The following is a 17,658-nucleotide window of genomic DNA, read 5'->3' as shown; positions in this document are numbered from 1 at the left end:
TTTGCTCTGATTTTTCACTCCCAACATGATTCATAAAGCAATATGTATTAAAAATAAACTTACCACAATTAAAAAGTAGTATGATTCCAGTTTTAGCAACTGTTTCTCAAGCAATTTTGGCATCAGGGTCCTGCTGAAGGTGGGCATCATGGACTGTGTCACTAATCTGGTCACAAATTTATCAGATTGCTCTTGGCCCACAAACTCCAAAGCAAAGAGGAAAAATGCCTATCTCGGTGAAGATCTTGCCGAAGCCGTTGAGTTTTGTCCATAGCTGAGACAGAGAATGGGAGGTGGAGAAGGCAGAAGGTGTGTGGAAGGTGGCGAGGAGGAGCTGGAGATGAAGACGGACAACTCAAATTTGAAGACCCTTCTCTTCTGGCACAGGTGGAACCCACAATTTCTTACTTTCACTGAAAGTTGATTGAAGCAAGAGGAATATAAGGAAGTTTGTCTTCTGCCCATGATCCTATCAGAGATGAAAATAAAGAGAATAAAAGAAAAGAAATACAGCCATATTTTTTCTGAATTTTAGTCTGGAATGCCCCTTAGCAAAAAGAGGATCAGATGTGAAATGGTGATTGTAGGTGATGAAGATATAAAATAAATGCTCGTATACTTCTCCAACCCAGGGTACATTATGATTTTTTTTCATTCACATTTGCTTCCATATATGTTGCAATTTACCCTGAAGTGCTTAACCAATCACCCTCCACTCCATCATCACCTCCATCCTGCCAGACCCATATCCTTAAAGTACTACCCATTGACACACACTGGTTTCAAGATACTTAGACTCACATTTCTCTTCAAAGGCATCATTGGAGCCCACTTCCAAGCAAGCAACTCCCACTAAGAATATTTGTCTTTAAAAAAAAAATTTGATCTCTGTCTCTGTCTTTCCCAGACTATCTGAGGTGACAAAATTTGTATCAATCTGAAAAGACTTTTTAGTATGAGGGTTCAAGGAGGAAACCAAAGGGAAAGGATTAAGAGAATGTATTTCCTGAGAAAACTAAATTTATCTTTTCTTGAGAAGAAACATGAAGAGAATTCATGGAAAGAGACTTTACTTGGTCTTTTGAGAGAAGTGAATATTGGGCCTGGGCTTCTAGAATTAAGGTCAGTCATTGTAATGATGGCTACAAATGACTTTGGATAAGAGCTTTCTCTCAATTGTTACATTGTAATGATGGCTACAAATGACTTTGGATAAGAGCTTTCTCTCAATTGTTACATTATAAATGAGTTTTAGTTTATTATTTAGATTACTTATTATACAGTTAATAGACATATAGTTGGTGACTCTAGCATATGATATAATAAGAGGTAAGAACAATTATGAGAGAGCATTACATGTGTAAAGGATAATTAGTCATGGAGAACATGGAGAAAGGAAATAAAGTGTTATGTGCAAATAATAGCAAATAAACTAGCATTGTTAGATTATAATCCTTTCAGCCCCAAATATTTGTATATTGAAATATCCAAAAATTGATTCGATATCCTATTTTAATCTACCTGTTTAGACTTATAGTAATGGTGAGCAATAAAATATCTGAGAATTAACATTTGAAGTATTGTTTTGTATCATTAATTTTATCAGCTATTTCTGATAAAAATCTGTAAATTCTAATGAATTTGTGTGTTAATATATTGTACATATTGTATCATATAATAAAATAGGAAGTAAGAAATAAATAAAAAAGATTTGGCAGAGGTTAAACTTCTTCTTATGTCCCTTTTTAGGTTTATGACTCGAGAATGCTTGACTTGATTTAAGTAAAACAACTTTTGTATTTTTAGGTTCAGCCTAAACAACACTAAATTTACAGCATATCCAAAGCAAATGAAGACAGATATAAATAGATGAAGAGTCATTTACTGGTTCTTATAAAAACCCTCAAGTTAAAGTTATTTTTTTTTCCTTAAAAGGTATTTGTTGCTCTTGTTCAATCATTTTTCAGTCACGTCTAACTGCTTGTGACCCAATTTGGAGTTTTCTTGGCAAAATATGGAAGTGGTCTGGCATTTCCTTCTTAATTCATTTTACAAATGAAAAAAACTGAGGCAAACAGTTAAGTGACTTGCCTAGGGTCATCTAGTTAATAAGTGTAGGAGGACAGATTTGAGCCCAAAAAAATGAATCTTCCTGACTCCAAGTGTGAGGCTCTATTCATTGAGTTATATAGGCTACTTTAGAAGGTATTAGAAAATTAGAAATTTTTACAGAGGAAATATTTGCTTTGTTGAATTTGTGAGCCTTTCTAGTTATTTTTTTGATTGTCCAGTATTTCGTAGTTTTCCAGGTCTTTCAGTTTCTCTTCTTATGATCTGTTTATTTTTCCCATATACTCCACAGGAAAGAAAACAAAAGTTCATAATTAAAAACCCTCATTTATTTAGAACTTGCTCAACAGAACAGAATGTGGTAATAAAGATAAATTATTTCATCTTTGAACATATTAAAACAATGGTAAGCAGAGCACCAAGTTCAATATATATTTAATCTTAATTTGAAATAATTACATTCTTATTCACTATACTTTTCTCCCTAAGAATAGTTAAATGAATTGTACTATATTAGGATTGCTGCCATTTCCCTTTTGTCCTTATGCCTAAGTGAAAAAACAAAGCTTGAGTTCACAGAGGAACTTTAATATTATTTTTGTGTTTGACTAATTTCCCAAAATTTATTTGTTTAGAGAACTAGTTAAATATGAGTAAATTCCTGGAATAGCTGTCTTCCTCAGCATATGGACACATTTCCTTAAGAAGAGTCATAGCAAGATAATTCATTTTAATGCAGTTATTCCTGAGTCCTTAGATTCCTTCTATGACCCTGGATGATAAGAGATCTAAGTGGTTATGTGTATCATTTACTTTTTTAAGCTTTTTTAATCTTTTGTGATTGCTTGCTCATGTTTACTTTTTATGCTTCTCTTGGCTTACGTGTTTGTATATTAAATTTTCTACTCGGTTTTGGTCTTTTCATCAGGAATGCTTAAAACTTCTTTATTTCATAAAAAAATGCATATTTCCCTCCTGTAATATTGTACTCAGTTTTCCTGATAAGTTACTTTTGGTTGTAAACTTCTAAATCATTTGTCTTCTGGAAACCATACCTTAAGCTTTTCATTTCTTCAGAGTGGCAGCTGCTAGATTTCTGTACTATCCTTACTTCAATTCTATCATTCTCATTGCTTACAATTTTTTTTTGCTTTGACTCTGGATTATGGCTATAATATTTCTGGGAGCTTTCATTTTAGGATTTCCTCTTGGGAGTGACTGGTAGGTTCTTCTAGTTTCTACATTATCCTTCAGATCTAAGGGATCTGGACAATTTTTTTGTTCACAGATATCATGTACCTCTCCTCAGTTTGTTTTCAGGTCAGTTTGTTGTTGTTTTTGCTGTGAAATACTTCACATTTTCTTTTGTTTTTACATCTTTTGAGATTGTTTTGGTATTTCTTGATATGTCATAGAACCATTAGCTTCTAATTATCAGGGAGGTTTTTTTTGGATATAATATTGAAAATTGATTTTAATTCTATTTTTAAGACTTAATCAAGCTGGTTTGGGTTTAATACAGATGCAAGCAATCTACGTCCAAACATTTTCCCTTCATAACTCTACTCTTCATTTACTCTACTGAGAAATTTGCCTATAGGCCAAATAATTACCTCCACACTGTACTCAGTTTTTTTGTGAATTGGTGATTTACAATCAATTAGGTACAATTGGTCAAGTTTACAATCAGAGTCACAAGTGGTCGAATTTTTAGTCAGAGTTGTAACTGGTCAGATTTACAATCTTCTTTAATTGCCCATTCCATGTGTCAAAAGGCTTGTACCCCATCATTGACCCCAGCCAGTTTGGACCAGTTTTGGCTTGAACTATTTTGTAGGGAACTTTGCTGTTTGACTTACATAATGATTGGTTGGAAACAGCAAGATATTTCACCCCTCCCTCCATCCTGTTTTGACAATATCTATGAAAACCTAACTTCTCATACCCTTCACAATAATATTGTCATTTTAAGATTGTGGTGATATAAAGTTAATAATGCTAATTTACAGGGAAATTAATGTAAATAGGGCCTTCCTTTGCAACACAAAGAATGAACTAATAATGAAGAAAAAGTACTTTAACTTTACTAACTGCCTGTGAAGAGGATGTTTTATTTTTATAATAGATATCAGTGGAATCTATAATAGAAATATAAGTATTAAGAACTTCCAGTGAGGAAAATCCCCAAAGTTGGTCAGTGAGAGGTTGTAACTTTCCCAGAATTATGTCGACATTATGTGTCAAAGCCTGGACTTAAATCTTGACTGAGGACGGTTGTCTATGGTGAAAATGATCACACAATAAATATACTTTCCACAAACAGAAAGGCAAATGAGTTCTGTTCCAATGTTGGACCTTCTCTTACCATCCCTGAATATGCCATCTGTCTGAAAATATGTGTTCACCCAGTCAGTCTTCCTTATAAGCATGTATTCTGTAAAGGAGCTTGACAAGCCAACTTTTTTATCACCAGAGGAGCTAAAAGCAGCAAGTAGAGGCAATGGAGAACATGCCTAGGATCATGAAGGAAGAAGTGGGTGGTGGCAGCAGGATGAATGTATCAACAGGGAGCTGGAAGATGCTTTCTCCTGAAATGCTATTTTCTGGGTTCCTCTGTGTTGCTGATCTTGGTTCAGTGTAGGAGAAATTAACATGGACAATGCAAGAAAATTAAATGGGATATAATAGACATACCAAAGCAGAGGAGGGCTGGATTTAGGCTGGACTGTGATTCTAATGGGATTAATTTAGCAAGAGAGAGCTCTGCAGATGAAATGGATAATTTATTAGACCAGGTTGGACTTGATGTGATGTCTCTGAAAGATGTCTCGGGTGTCTACTCCTATTGTACTCTTAACTTTACTAGACAGCCAGTTAACAAACTGTGCAACATGCTCGCCTGACATTTGCATCATTTCTATAGAGGATTCTTTTGTTCATTTGCAAATCAGTGGAGACAGCATGGCTGAAAGAAGTTACGGGGTGGAGGAAGATCAGGAATTATTATCTTTAGGCAGGGTATCAGCACCAGATGCCTCCTTTGAGAAAACATAATCAGATGCTAGTAATGATAGTGAGGATGTATCTGCTCATATTGCACAACTCTTATCTTCTGCTCAGCAAAGATATTTGGTTCCAAATGTAAATCAGACAGCAGCTGATAGACGTGCAGCAGGAGGTAGAACAGTAAGTCCTAGTATCAGGTCTAAAAGGACTGAGGGACAATTTGCAATAACTGAAGTTTACATACATGTCTTGCTTATTCCAAGCTTTCTTCTATGCTTTTTTCATGTTTTTCTTCTATGCTTTTGTTCATGTTAATATCTATTATATAGCACCTTCTTTATGCCAAGCACTGTGCTAAGCAAAAATATTAATAATTACAAATATTGATCTCATTTAATCTTTATGAACCTGTGAAACTATTGTTATCCCCATTTTACAGTGGAGAAAATTGTGGCAAACAGGTTAAATGACCTACTCAGGATGAAATAGCTACTGTATAGTTGGGATTTGAATATAAGTGTTTTTGATTCCAGTCCCAGGGTTCTAGTCATTGTGCAATTTTGCTGCATTCATCTCTCCTCTTCTCCTTATTATTTCAAATTCTACCTGTCCTTCAAAGTACATATCTAGTTTTATGTCCTCCATACAGGCTTCAAACTCCACCCTCATTTACCTTCACTAAACCAACAGGTCAGGCAAAGCCTGTGTTTTCTTCCCTGTGGAGAGTAGCCTGAAATGATTTAACAACAAATTGAAAACTCATAGAAAACTTCTAGTATGGAAAATCATTTTACTGATACAGATAAGCAAATTGTAATTCGTAATTATAAAGCTGTCTTGAAGCACTGTTAAGTGATGTTAAGTGATATCCCAATTGCTACACACATAGATTCTAATAGAAACAAGAATTGGACCCAGGTTTTCACATAATTATAGATTTTTAGAATAGTAAGAGTTGCCCTATTTCTGCTTAAGTGGGAGTGGTTCTCCTGAGGAACAGCCTTGTGATGCTGAGAGGGGCATATGTGGAAAGAGATGTAGCTTCTGATTGGGTAAGAGGCCTATTAGGAAAACCAAATTACATACCTGCATGGAGAGGCAGAGACAGCTCCTGTTATTATTTCTATGTCAATAAGATAATTTCTTGGGAGTTTGATTGGTATAGCACTAAATAAATAGATTAGTTCAGGGAGTATTGTCATCTTTATTATATTTGCTTGACCTATCCAAGAGCACTTGATTTTTCCAGTTATTTAGATCTGACTTTATTTGTGCGGAAAGTGTTTTGTAGTTTTGCTCATATAGTTCCTGACCCTGCCTTGGCAGATAGATTCCCAAATATTTTATCCTATCAACAGTTATTTTAAATGGAATTTCTCTTTATATCTCTTACTATTGGATTTTGTTAGTTTTGTTAGATGATTTATATGGGTTTATTTTGTATCCTGCAACATTGCTAAAGTTGTGGATTACTTCTAATAGTTTTTTACTTGATTCTTTAGGATTCTCTAAGTATACCATCATATCACCTGCAAAGAGTGATAATTTGGTTTCCTCATTACCTCCTCTAAGTCCTTTAATCTCTTTTTCTTCTCTTATTGCCAAAGCTAGCATTTCTAATACAATATTGAGTAGTAATAGTGATAGTAGGCAATTTTGTTTTCACCCCAATCTTTTTGGGAATGGTTCCAGTTTATCCCCATTACATATGATGCAGATGCTACTGACTGTATCCACACTTCATCACTTTTCTGTCTGAGGTAGGTAAAAATGGTAAAAATAGTATAGGTGATGTCTTTCACTTGCATATAAATTGGATTTAAGTGAAGCAAAATTTCCAAAGTTGTCAGCCTCTCTCTTTCTACCAATCATTGAAATTTAGTGGCAAGACAAAAGTCAAGTTAATTGGGTGATGGCCAGAGATGCAGTGGATGATCTTGGTGTCTTCACTGTTTGATCAAGTTCTAAGTGCTCCACAGCACCTGCTTCCTCCAACTTCGTGGCCATTGGACATATTGTTCTCATTCACCCATTCCATTGGGGGAAGTCATAATATGTTTGTATTGGACACCCTCTAATTCATTGACAGGTTTGAGACCTATTGGTTACCTCCAACCTACTTTACCTCATCTGTTGAAATGGTTTACTGTGTTGTGGTTGTTGCACATGCTAGAGCTTCTTGGAGCCACAGGTGAGAGTTGAGTACTAAGTGAACACCAAAGGTAAATGAACAGCTCAGAAAAGGTCTTAGGAAGTTCTCAAAGAGATGCTAGTTCTCCCAAATACCTCCTGTATTCTTCCTTTTCAAATACTTAAACATTATTATTAATAGATAGCATTTATTTGAAGTTTAGCAAAGTGCTTTACAAATTTTATCTCATTTTTATCTTTTTCCTAATAGCTCCAATAAATGTTATTATCATCCACATTTTACATAAAAGGAAACTGAAGCAATGTAAGGATTAGACTATCATGCTTGAGAAAAACTGACCAATATTATCTGTTGAAACATCCATTTTTTTTATCTCTAGTGAACATTTAGAAAAGGAATTGATGATCACAAAGGTTCAGCTTAGCTTAATGAAGAACAACTCATTCCATACTGACTTTATTTCCTTTTTTGATAAGATTATTCTGTAGATATAATATGGCTAAATTTGAACAAAGGGTTTGTTACACTAACTCAGATTCTTCTTATGGGAAAATTATGGGATGAATAGTTGATAGTACAGTTAAATGAATTTAGAATGACTTGAATGTCTGAAACCATTAATGATGATTTGTCAGTTTGGGAAGATGATCCCCAGGTATCTGTACTCTGAAAACCATGAGGCAAAACTTGTGCAAGGGTTACAAAATATAAGAGTAAAGCATTGTGCAATGCTCATTCCCAAATATGCTCTTTTGAAACTCAGATCCTCTTGCATTGTTCTTCAAACATTTTCTTTCTTCCTCTATCTACCTTGATTGTTGGGTTTGCTGTTGAACTCACATATTTCTTCCCAGTAAGAGAAACTTTGGCACTGATAGATGATGGTACAGTGGATAGAATGCTGGACCTGAAGTCAGGAAGGCTCATCTTCCCAAGTTCAAATCTGACCTCAGACCCAAATGTTATCAGGAAGAGTAGCCTGAAATGATTTAACAACAAATTGAAAACTCATAGAGAATCTATGCCCAATATCCAGTGCTAATCTTTGGGATACACTTGAATGTTGCCCATGGGCCATAGGCATTGCTGGGTCTTTTGCCACCTTTCAAACAGACAACAGTAAATGACCTAGATGATAAATATTTGAGATTTTGAACTCAGGTTCAAAGTAAAGCTTTCAGGTAAAGCACACTGTCCCACAAACTACTATCTATCATAAAAAGCCTTAAGACTTCCTCTAATCTAGATATTTCAATTTCCTCTTGGCAATACTTATATAGAATGGACTCAAAAATCTTTAAACTTTAGTGCCAAGAGCAGAACTTAATATGCCAGGCACAATCTCAGAAGGGAAGAATACAAGAAAATTGTTGCTTCCTTTTTTCTGGAAGCAATACCACTTATTATGGTCAGTCTGTCAGTAAACATTTATTAAGTGCCTATATATACTAGGTCCTGTGCTAAATGCTGAAAATGTATATATCTCATTGTTGAATTATCTTATAAATTATCTTGTAAAAGATAATTTATGTACACTAAAACCCTCAGAATATTTTCAGATGAATTGCTGTTTATTCATGAATCTTCTATCTTATATTTGTGGTCAATTTGTTGAACCCAACTATGACTTTAAATTTGTGTTTATTAAATATAATCTTGTTAGGTTCAGTTTTATATTCTAGCCTATCCAAATATCTATATCTGTCATCTATCTATTTTGATCATCTAGACTCAATCATCCCTAGCTATCTCTTTTTATATTTCTATCATGAAATTTTGAAAAGTATGCTATAAAGGCTTTTATCCAAAACATTGATAACAATGATTAATAACTAGGATCAAGCAAAGATGATGCACTAAGATGATGCACTACAAAGGAGATCTTCCAAACTGACAAATAATCACTAATGAATCTAAATATCTAAACTAAATTCATTTAATTGATAGTACAATTATTCATCTTATCATTTTCTAATAAGAATAGTTTGAATTAGTACAGCAAACCCTTTGTTAAATCTAGGCATCTTTTAGCAACTGAATAATCTTATCAGAAAAAGAAATTAAGTTAATCTGGAACGGGCTGATCTTTATTAAGTAAAACTGAACCTTTGTGATCATCACTTCCTTTTCCAGGTGTTCATTAGACAATTAAAAATCTTTTCTAAAATTTTGCCAGTTATCAATATCAAGGTCACTGATTTATGCAATAGATTCCATTTTCTACTTTAAAAATATCGAGGCAGTATTTTCCTTTCTCTGGTCACATGTTTCCTCTGCTGTTTTCCATAGTCTTTAATATCAAAACAATATGATATAGTGTGGTTTGAGCAGAAGCTAAAATCAAACATTTTGAGGAAGTTATTGAGTCTTAGATAGATCAACAAACCACACAGAGAGAGCAGTAGAAAATGCTTTTGGAAGAGTAGAATAGCAGGTGGATGGAATGGCTATTAAGGCAAAAGAACCATTCCGTAGTCTAACGACCACCATGATCACCCAAAATTATACCAGGAGTGAAATGGACCCCTACCAAAAGGAAAATGAAACTAAACTGTCCACAAGTATTCAGCAACTAGAGATAAATGCAAATGTCATCTGGATCTATAAGCAATGTTTTTCTAGTGGCTTTGGTTGAAACAAATCCTTATAAGTACTAAACAAACAATAGTCTGTCATAAACATTGTAAAATACTATTTGTTGAACTTATATAACTTTGTATATAACATTTATATTATGATTATATCCACAGGTCCAATATGGGGATTTGTCTAATTAATTTGGGGATTGTCTAAGATCTGTGACGAATGATTTTTATAGTTTTTAGGAAGTCATTAAGAACTGAAGTACATGTACTTTGTTGAGATTGTGTAGTGCAAGCCAAACAAGGAGGTAGTTGAAATGACAATGCTTGAGCCTCTCTAGGATTTCAGAGGACTTCCTAGAACTGGAGATCTGGACAGATATGCCAAATGTATCTTAGCTGATTTACTAAGGGGATTTACAAGAGGAAATACAAAGATGTAAAAAAATGTAAGGGGAAAGTGTGGTGGGTCAAATAGATGCCCCACCCCACCCCAGAATCAACCATATGCAGTCATTTGAATTATATTTGGGAACTAAATATAAATTCCAAGTGGTAACCTGGTCCCTATTATCCTTGATGATAAATCTTTGCCTCTATCACTTCTTGCTCTCTAATGATAGGGAAAAGTGAAATTGTATTTGCATAAGTATCCAGCTCCTCATGGAAGAAGGAGAATGAAGGAGGGAGGCAGAGAAGTCTCTCACCGGAAGCCCGAAAAGTTGCAAAGATTTAGTAGGTAGACCAGTAGATAGAGTCCTGAGTGTGGAGTCAGAATAATTTAAGATCAAGCCTGGAGTCAGACACTAACTAGACCCTGGGCAAATTATTTAATCCTGTTTGCCTCAATTTCTTCTTCTGTAAAATGAGCTGAAGAAGGAAATGGAAAATTACTCCAGTTTCTTGGTCAAGAAACCCCATAAAGAGTCAAACAACTGAATAATCACAACAACACATAGGATTCCAAAGGAGGGAGAGGTCCTGGCTGGTGGGCCAGGGTTTGGTATTTACTTGAACTCCAGACAACTTACAAAAAATAATTAAGTCTGATAGATTGTTAGTGAGAAGGACAGCAGTGGGGATTCAAGAATATAAAAAAATCTAGGTACTCAAGATTACCACTAGAATTATGAGTAGTAATTATGTCTCTGGAGATCCTAAATTGCAAGTGTTATTCTGGCATATTTGATTCCTTTGTGAAACCCCTTCTATGTTTTATAACTACTATTTAGAATTAGTACAAAGAAAAGAAAAATAAAAACAAGAAGCAGACAAATAAACAAAAAAGGATTAGGATATAGTTACCATAGGAAGAAATTGAAACTGAGAAGACTGTGACTTTCTGGGACATTTGACTATACATAGCTTTTCTCTCTTCTGTCATAAATTCTAAAATAAAATAATCCATCTCTTCCCCCCACTTCAAAATTCCTATCATTTCTATTTCAGTATTAATGCAAATCAGATCTGAATATCAGTTGCTTTCATATCTTCCTCCAATTTTGGAAGAACAAAATTATCATTAAGAGAAGTCAAGCATTTATTAGTGGTTCTGTTTTTTTAGCAGAGAGAAAGCTTCAGCAGATGTCTGAATCATTAAAAGTTTTCCTCACTGCTCTATTATGCTTCTATGCTATGCTTTAAGTTCCTTCTGTCCAGGTGGTCATATATTTACATAATTATATCAATTCTATATCACCTTTATTTGATTTTTACCCAAAAGGATCCCATATTTTTACCAACTGAGTTTCTTGGATTTTCTCATATTAAATATCTTCTTAATATAAGTAGTGCATGGAGATAATTTTAATAAACTTATTTTTATTATTTACTTACTTACAAGGGTAAGAAAATAGCTAATAGTAGGAAGTCTCAGTGCAGCAACTTCTGTCCCCACAGTGAACAATACACAAGGATAATGTGGGAAGGTAACAGAGATCATTCACCTTCCAATTAGAAGTCCAGAGACTTGAAGGGTTCAAATTCATATTTTGATTATGACAAAAAGCCAATACATAAAATGAGGTCACTTTCTAAAATTCCTAATAAAAATAAGAATGAGAAGAAGTGAAGTAGGAAACTTAAACCTAACAGTAAATCATCAACTCATAATCCACCCTCTTATCTCAGGTCTCCATTATCCAGAACTAAATGTCTTCTACACAAGAAATATCTAAGGCAGAGAATAAAGGAATTAGTGAGCTGGTGCTAAATGCACAGCAGATTATGATCAAGATTGTGGCTGTCACCCAGAGAGGGTTTGGAAGACACTTCAGAGCTACCCTTAGGTTTTCCTATAGCTAAATGACAGATCCATCTGCTGCTAAATTTAGCTGCTACTGTTATTGCTTGAGACAAGCATAGGATTGCTGTTCAGTGTTATTGGCTCCATAATAATGTACCTGGAAGACAAGAGGAAAAATTAGAGAATCTTTTTGAAAAGCAGGAACATTTTCATGATGCTACCTGGGTCTGCCTCCAAGATATTGATGATATCCAGGACCCTAAGGTCAAGGAGAAAATCAAACAATACAAATTGATTCAATATATTTTCATCTTTTCATTTTCTTTCTTGTGATTTTTCCTTTTTTTCTTGATTTTTCTTTCACAATATGACTAAAAAGGAAATATGTTTAAAATGATTATGCATGTATAACCTATATGAGATTGATGTCTTGGGGAGAGGGGAGAGAGAAAAATATTTGGAATGCAATTTTTTCAAAAATGAATGTTGGGGGCAGCTAGATGGCTCAGGGGACAGAGCACCAGCCTTGAAATCAAGAGGACCTGAGTTTAAATCTAGTCTCAGACACTTAACATTTCCTAGCTATGACTCTGGGCAAAACACTTAACCCCAATTGCCTCAGCAAAAATAAATAAATGTTGAAAAAATAAAATACTATTAAGTGAAAAAAAAGTGTGCTAATCAGATTAATCAGGGCATGACTGGCATGAGTCAATGCATTCAAGTCAATATTGGCTCTACCTTAAATGGTGGATCCTATCAAGTAGATCATCTATCCTGCTGGTATGGTTTTGGCTAGAAAAAGGAGGGTACATTCAGATGTGTTGCATTGGTTATAGGCCACTAGCTGTAACCTAATGGCTCCCTTCACTTTACCCGAATAATTGGTCATCTGAGATATAGCTTTCCAGGGAATGGAAGTGTTCAAAGGGTAGAATGACTAAAGCAGTCCATCCATCCAAAAATAAATGATTGCCAACTGTGTTCCAGGGGCACCTTCATGGAATAGTGGATAGAGTGACAGACCTGGAGTCAGGAACACCTGAGTTTAAATTTGACCTTAGATACTTACTAGCTGTGTGACTCCTGGCAAGACACAAAATCATGTTTATCTCAATTTCCTCATGTTGTAGAATGAGCTGGAAAAAAGAAATAACTTACTCCAGTATGTTTTCCAAGAATATCTCAAATGCGGTCATAAAGAGTCAGACAGGATTGGAAAACAACTAAATAACAAGACTGCCATTACAGCATAAGCCTTGTTTAAGCAGTTGTTCCATTGTTTTATAATGCTTGCTGGAGGGTGACATGAGAAATGGAAAATCTATATACTTTGATTTCAGGGCCATTGTTGAGTTTTACAATAAATGTAGTCCTTTGTCAACAGGAATTGAATCAAGACAGACAAAGTTATGGTAGATTTTTTTTAAGGACTTGTAAGGTTATTCTTATATCTGGGTGGGCAAAAGTTGTGGCTACCCCATATTCTTTATAAGAATCTATATCCTTCAAGATATATTATAAATTGCCATATTAAGTGGAACCAAGATGAGTAAGTAAAGGCAGGGACTTACCTGTGCTCTCCCCTAAACCCCTTCAATTACTTTTAAATAATGAAGCTAAACAAATTCTAGAGTGTCAGAATCCACCAAAAATATGGAATGGTTGCAGCCCAGAACAATTTAGCAGATCAACAGGAGAAATCTATTTCACCAGGATGACAGTGGGACACAATCCAGCACAACCTGGTCCCAGCAAACTAGAAACAGGGCTGGAATGGTGAATCAAACAAGAGAAAAGGAGTGTAATTATAGAAAGTTACTACAGTGACAAGAAAGATCAAAACACTTAGAAGAAGATAACAGTCAAAGCTTCTGAAATACCATTCAAAGACTTCAAGAAAAATACAAATTGATCTCAGAACATGGAAAAGCTCAAAAAGATTTTGAAAACCAAGTGAGAGAGGTAAAGGAAAAATTGGGAAGAGAAATGAAAGTAAGGTAAAAGGAAGTACAAAAAGCCAATGAGAAGAATATTTTAAAAAGTGAAATTGTTCAAATAGAAAAGGAGGTTCAAAAGTTCACTGAAGAAAATCATTCCTTAAAAATTAGAATTGAGCAAACTGACGCTAATGACATTTTGAGAAATCAAGAAACAATAAAGCAAAACCCCCCAAAAAAGACAATGTGAAATATCTCACTCAAAAAACAACTGACCTGGAAAATATATTCAAGAGAGATAATTTAAATATTTAAATAAATTAAATTTAAATATAGACTACCTGAAAGACATGATCAAGAAAAGAACCCTAGATATCTTCTTTCAAAATTGTCAAGGAAAACTTCTCTGATATTCCAGAACTAGACAGTAAAATTAAAATTAAAATAACCCACCAATCACCTCCTGAAAAAGATTCCAAAATGAAAACTCCAAGGAATTTTAAAGCCAAATTTCAGATCTCCTAGGTCAAGGAAAGATTATTGCAAGCAATCAGAAAGAAACAAGTCAAGTATTGCAGAGCCAGAGTCAGGAAAACACAAAATTTAACAGCTTCTGCTTTACAGGATCAGAGGGTTTAGAATATGGTATTCTGGAGAGCAAAGAAGGTAGGATTATAACCAAGAACCATCTATGCAGAAAAGCTGAATATAATCCTTCTGAGGGATATTAAATTAAAAAAGAGGACTTTCAAACATTCTTATGAAAAGACCATATCTGAATAGAAAGTTTGACGTTCAAATACAATTCCAAAGAGAAACAGAAAAATATAAACTGAAAAGAAATCATAAGGGATTTAACCAGGTTAATCTGTTTGCATTCCTAAGTGGGAAAATGATACTTGCAACTCATAAGAATTTTCTTATTTTTAGGGAAGTTAGAAGAAGTATATATAGACAGAAGGCATAGGTGTGAGTTGGCTATAAAGAGATAAAATATAAAAAATTAAATTAAATTAAGGGATGCAAGAAGAATCTATTGGGGAAAAGGGAAAGAGAGAGGCAGAATTGCAAGAATTATTTTCCATAAGGGAGGGAGGGGAAAAAAACGAAACATAAGCGAGTGCAAGGGATAATGTTGTAAAAAATTACCCTGGCATGGATTCTGTCAATACAAAGTTATTATTAAATAAAATAAAATTTAAATTAAAAAAAAAGAATTATTTTCCATAAAAGTGGCAAGTAAAAGTTTTTATCATAAAGGGAAAGAGGGTGGAGGTGATTCAATAAGTAAATAAGATTCACACTCAATTGAGTATAGAAATCTATTTTATCATGTCCTTTTGACATATGCATATGATATTATGAAGAAATAGTTACAACAGCTTTTTTCTCAGGGGAAAGATTTGTAAATTGAAGGGATGCACATCAATTAGGGAATGGCTGAACAAATTGGGATTCTATTACACTATACTATACTATAAGAAATGATGAGCAGGATGCTCTCAGAAAACATGGAAAGACTATGAGCTCATGAAATGTACTGGCTGCAAAGTCACAGCAATATTGTAAGATGATTAGATGTGGATGACTTGGCTGTTCTCAGTAGTGCAATGATCCAAAACAACTCTGAAGGACTTATGATGAAAAAAGCTATCCATACCCAGAGAAAGAGCTGGTTGTGTCTGAATACAGATTAAAGAATACTTTTAAAATTTCATTTTTCTTGAGGTTTTTTTTTTTTTGGAGGAGATGTCTATATTTTCTTTCATAACATTACTTTTATGGAAATGTTTTGAATGATTTCACATGTGCCTTCTCGTGAGGGGGGGTGGGAGGGAGAAAAGAAGAGACAGTGTAACTCAAAAGTTAAAAAAAAAAAACAAATGTTAAAAATTGTTTTACATGTAATTGGGGGAAAATAAAATACTAAGTAATGAGAAAAGAAAAATAAATAAATCCCCATGTCACAGAGACTGGGCTTACATAATCTACTTGTCAAGGTCTGGCAGGTCATTACCCCCAGGGATCTTACTTAAGGAACCCTTTTCTCTATCAGAGTAGAATTTAAGGAAATATAACTAGCTTCAGCTTCCTTGGTTTCTTCTTATTTGTAATACAGGTTTTTTGTTTTGTTTTTTTTTTTTTGGTGGCTCACTCCTGCAAAGGGTTTTCATTTTCACTGCTGGTTCAAATGCGAATTCATTGCATTACTCAGATGATTTGTTAGGTACAGGCTTGATCAGGCATGTCATTCTATTTGGATTCCTAGGGGAAGGGTCCCCTTAGGTCACAAGCCTGGCATATAGCTGTCAGTGTTTTAGTCCAGCTGCAATGTGTGTTCACCGGGATGCTCCCTCCTCCTCCTTCCCCCATACTGGGTTAGACTTGATTTTCCAGATTGTTATCACTGAATGGCTAGATCATGACCCAAGAGTGTCAGTATAGAGGAATACATCCTTTTGAGTTCTCAGTTTAAAAATAAGGAATACTACCCCATAGGTCTTCCTATTATACTGAATGACTGTTGTCAGTGGTATAAACCTCACCTTTTATACTGTTGTACTCCACTAGACTTGAACATTTTTAATGTAAGAGATTATATCAATAAATCAGGTCTTTCCATCCTCTGAGAGACAGCAAAAAGAATAGCACCAAATCACTTCAAGTGTGGGTACAAGGATTAAATTCAGGCAAATCTTCAGTGCCTCTGTCAGCCACCAACTTGTGACTGTGAGTGACATCTTAATGCTACCTAAATATGGGATATACCACCTGGTACCAGTACATGCATAGCCCGTTCAGGATCTAAGTCCCCTTTTTGGTTATTAGGGTCTTCAAGGTCAGAAATAACTCCTGGCCCTCGTAGGAATATCCCTCTGGGTCCTTGTCATTGGACTCCTTGGAACTTGATGTATTAGTATGGCCCTTGTATCTTCTATGAGTTAAACTCTACCCATTTTGATCCAATTAAACACTTAAGTAGTATGAGTAGTTCCCATTTTTGTCTCATGTGTTCATTATCATCAACACAGTGCATAACTGTAATATCCAAATCAAATTGGAGTTTGGCCACTATTTACCCCACACGATGCTGACAGAGGGCTAGGCTATTGAGGTATCCTTAGAGCAGAACAGTGAAAGTGTACTGCATTCTCTGGATAAGTAAAAGTATAAAATAATAATGATAGCTAACATTTTTATAGTTTATACTGTGTCAGAGGCTGTGCTTGGAACTTTAAAATTATTATTTGGGGGCAGCTGGGTGATGCAGTGGATAGAGCACCAGCCCTGAAGTCAGGAGGACCTGAATTCAAATCTGGCCTCAGACACTTAACACTTCCTAGCTGTGTGACCCTGGGCAAGTCATTTAACCCCAAATGTCTTAGTAAAAAAAAATTATTATATCATTTGATCCTCACAATAATATGGAAGTAGTCGCTATTATGCTATTATTACCCCCATTTTGTAAAGGGAGCAGGAACAGAAATTAAATGACTAGCCCAGGCTGACATACCTAGTAAGTCTCTAATTTGAATTCAAATTTTTCTGACACCAGTCCCAGAGTTCTATTCACTGCTCTACCTAGCTACCTCAAATGCACTGTCATCCTGCTCCCTTCAGGAAATAAAAAAGAGAGCAGTATTCCAGTCCAGCATATCACCA

The 17,658-nt window shown here is 34.8% G+C and overlaps 1 pseudogene; it reads left to right on the top strand.

Moving 5' to 3' along the window:
* Positions 1-286: 286 nt before the first annotated feature.
* The window catches only part of LOC127557152 (E3 ubiquitin-protein ligase RNF146-B-like), a 36,175-nt pseudogene continuing 18,803 nt past the window's right edge, over positions 287-17,658 (top strand).

The sequence above is a fragment of the Antechinus flavipes genome, chromosome 3 (assembly GCF_016432865.1).
Source record: "Antechinus flavipes isolate AdamAnt ecotype Samford, QLD, Australia chromosome 3, AdamAnt_v2, whole genome shotgun sequence".
Lineage (NCBI taxonomy): Eukaryota > Metazoa > Chordata > Mammalia > Dasyuromorphia > Dasyuridae > Antechinus > Antechinus flavipes.
Note: the sequence above shows the minus strand (reverse complement) of the source record. Positions and strands in the feature narration are given on the sequence as shown.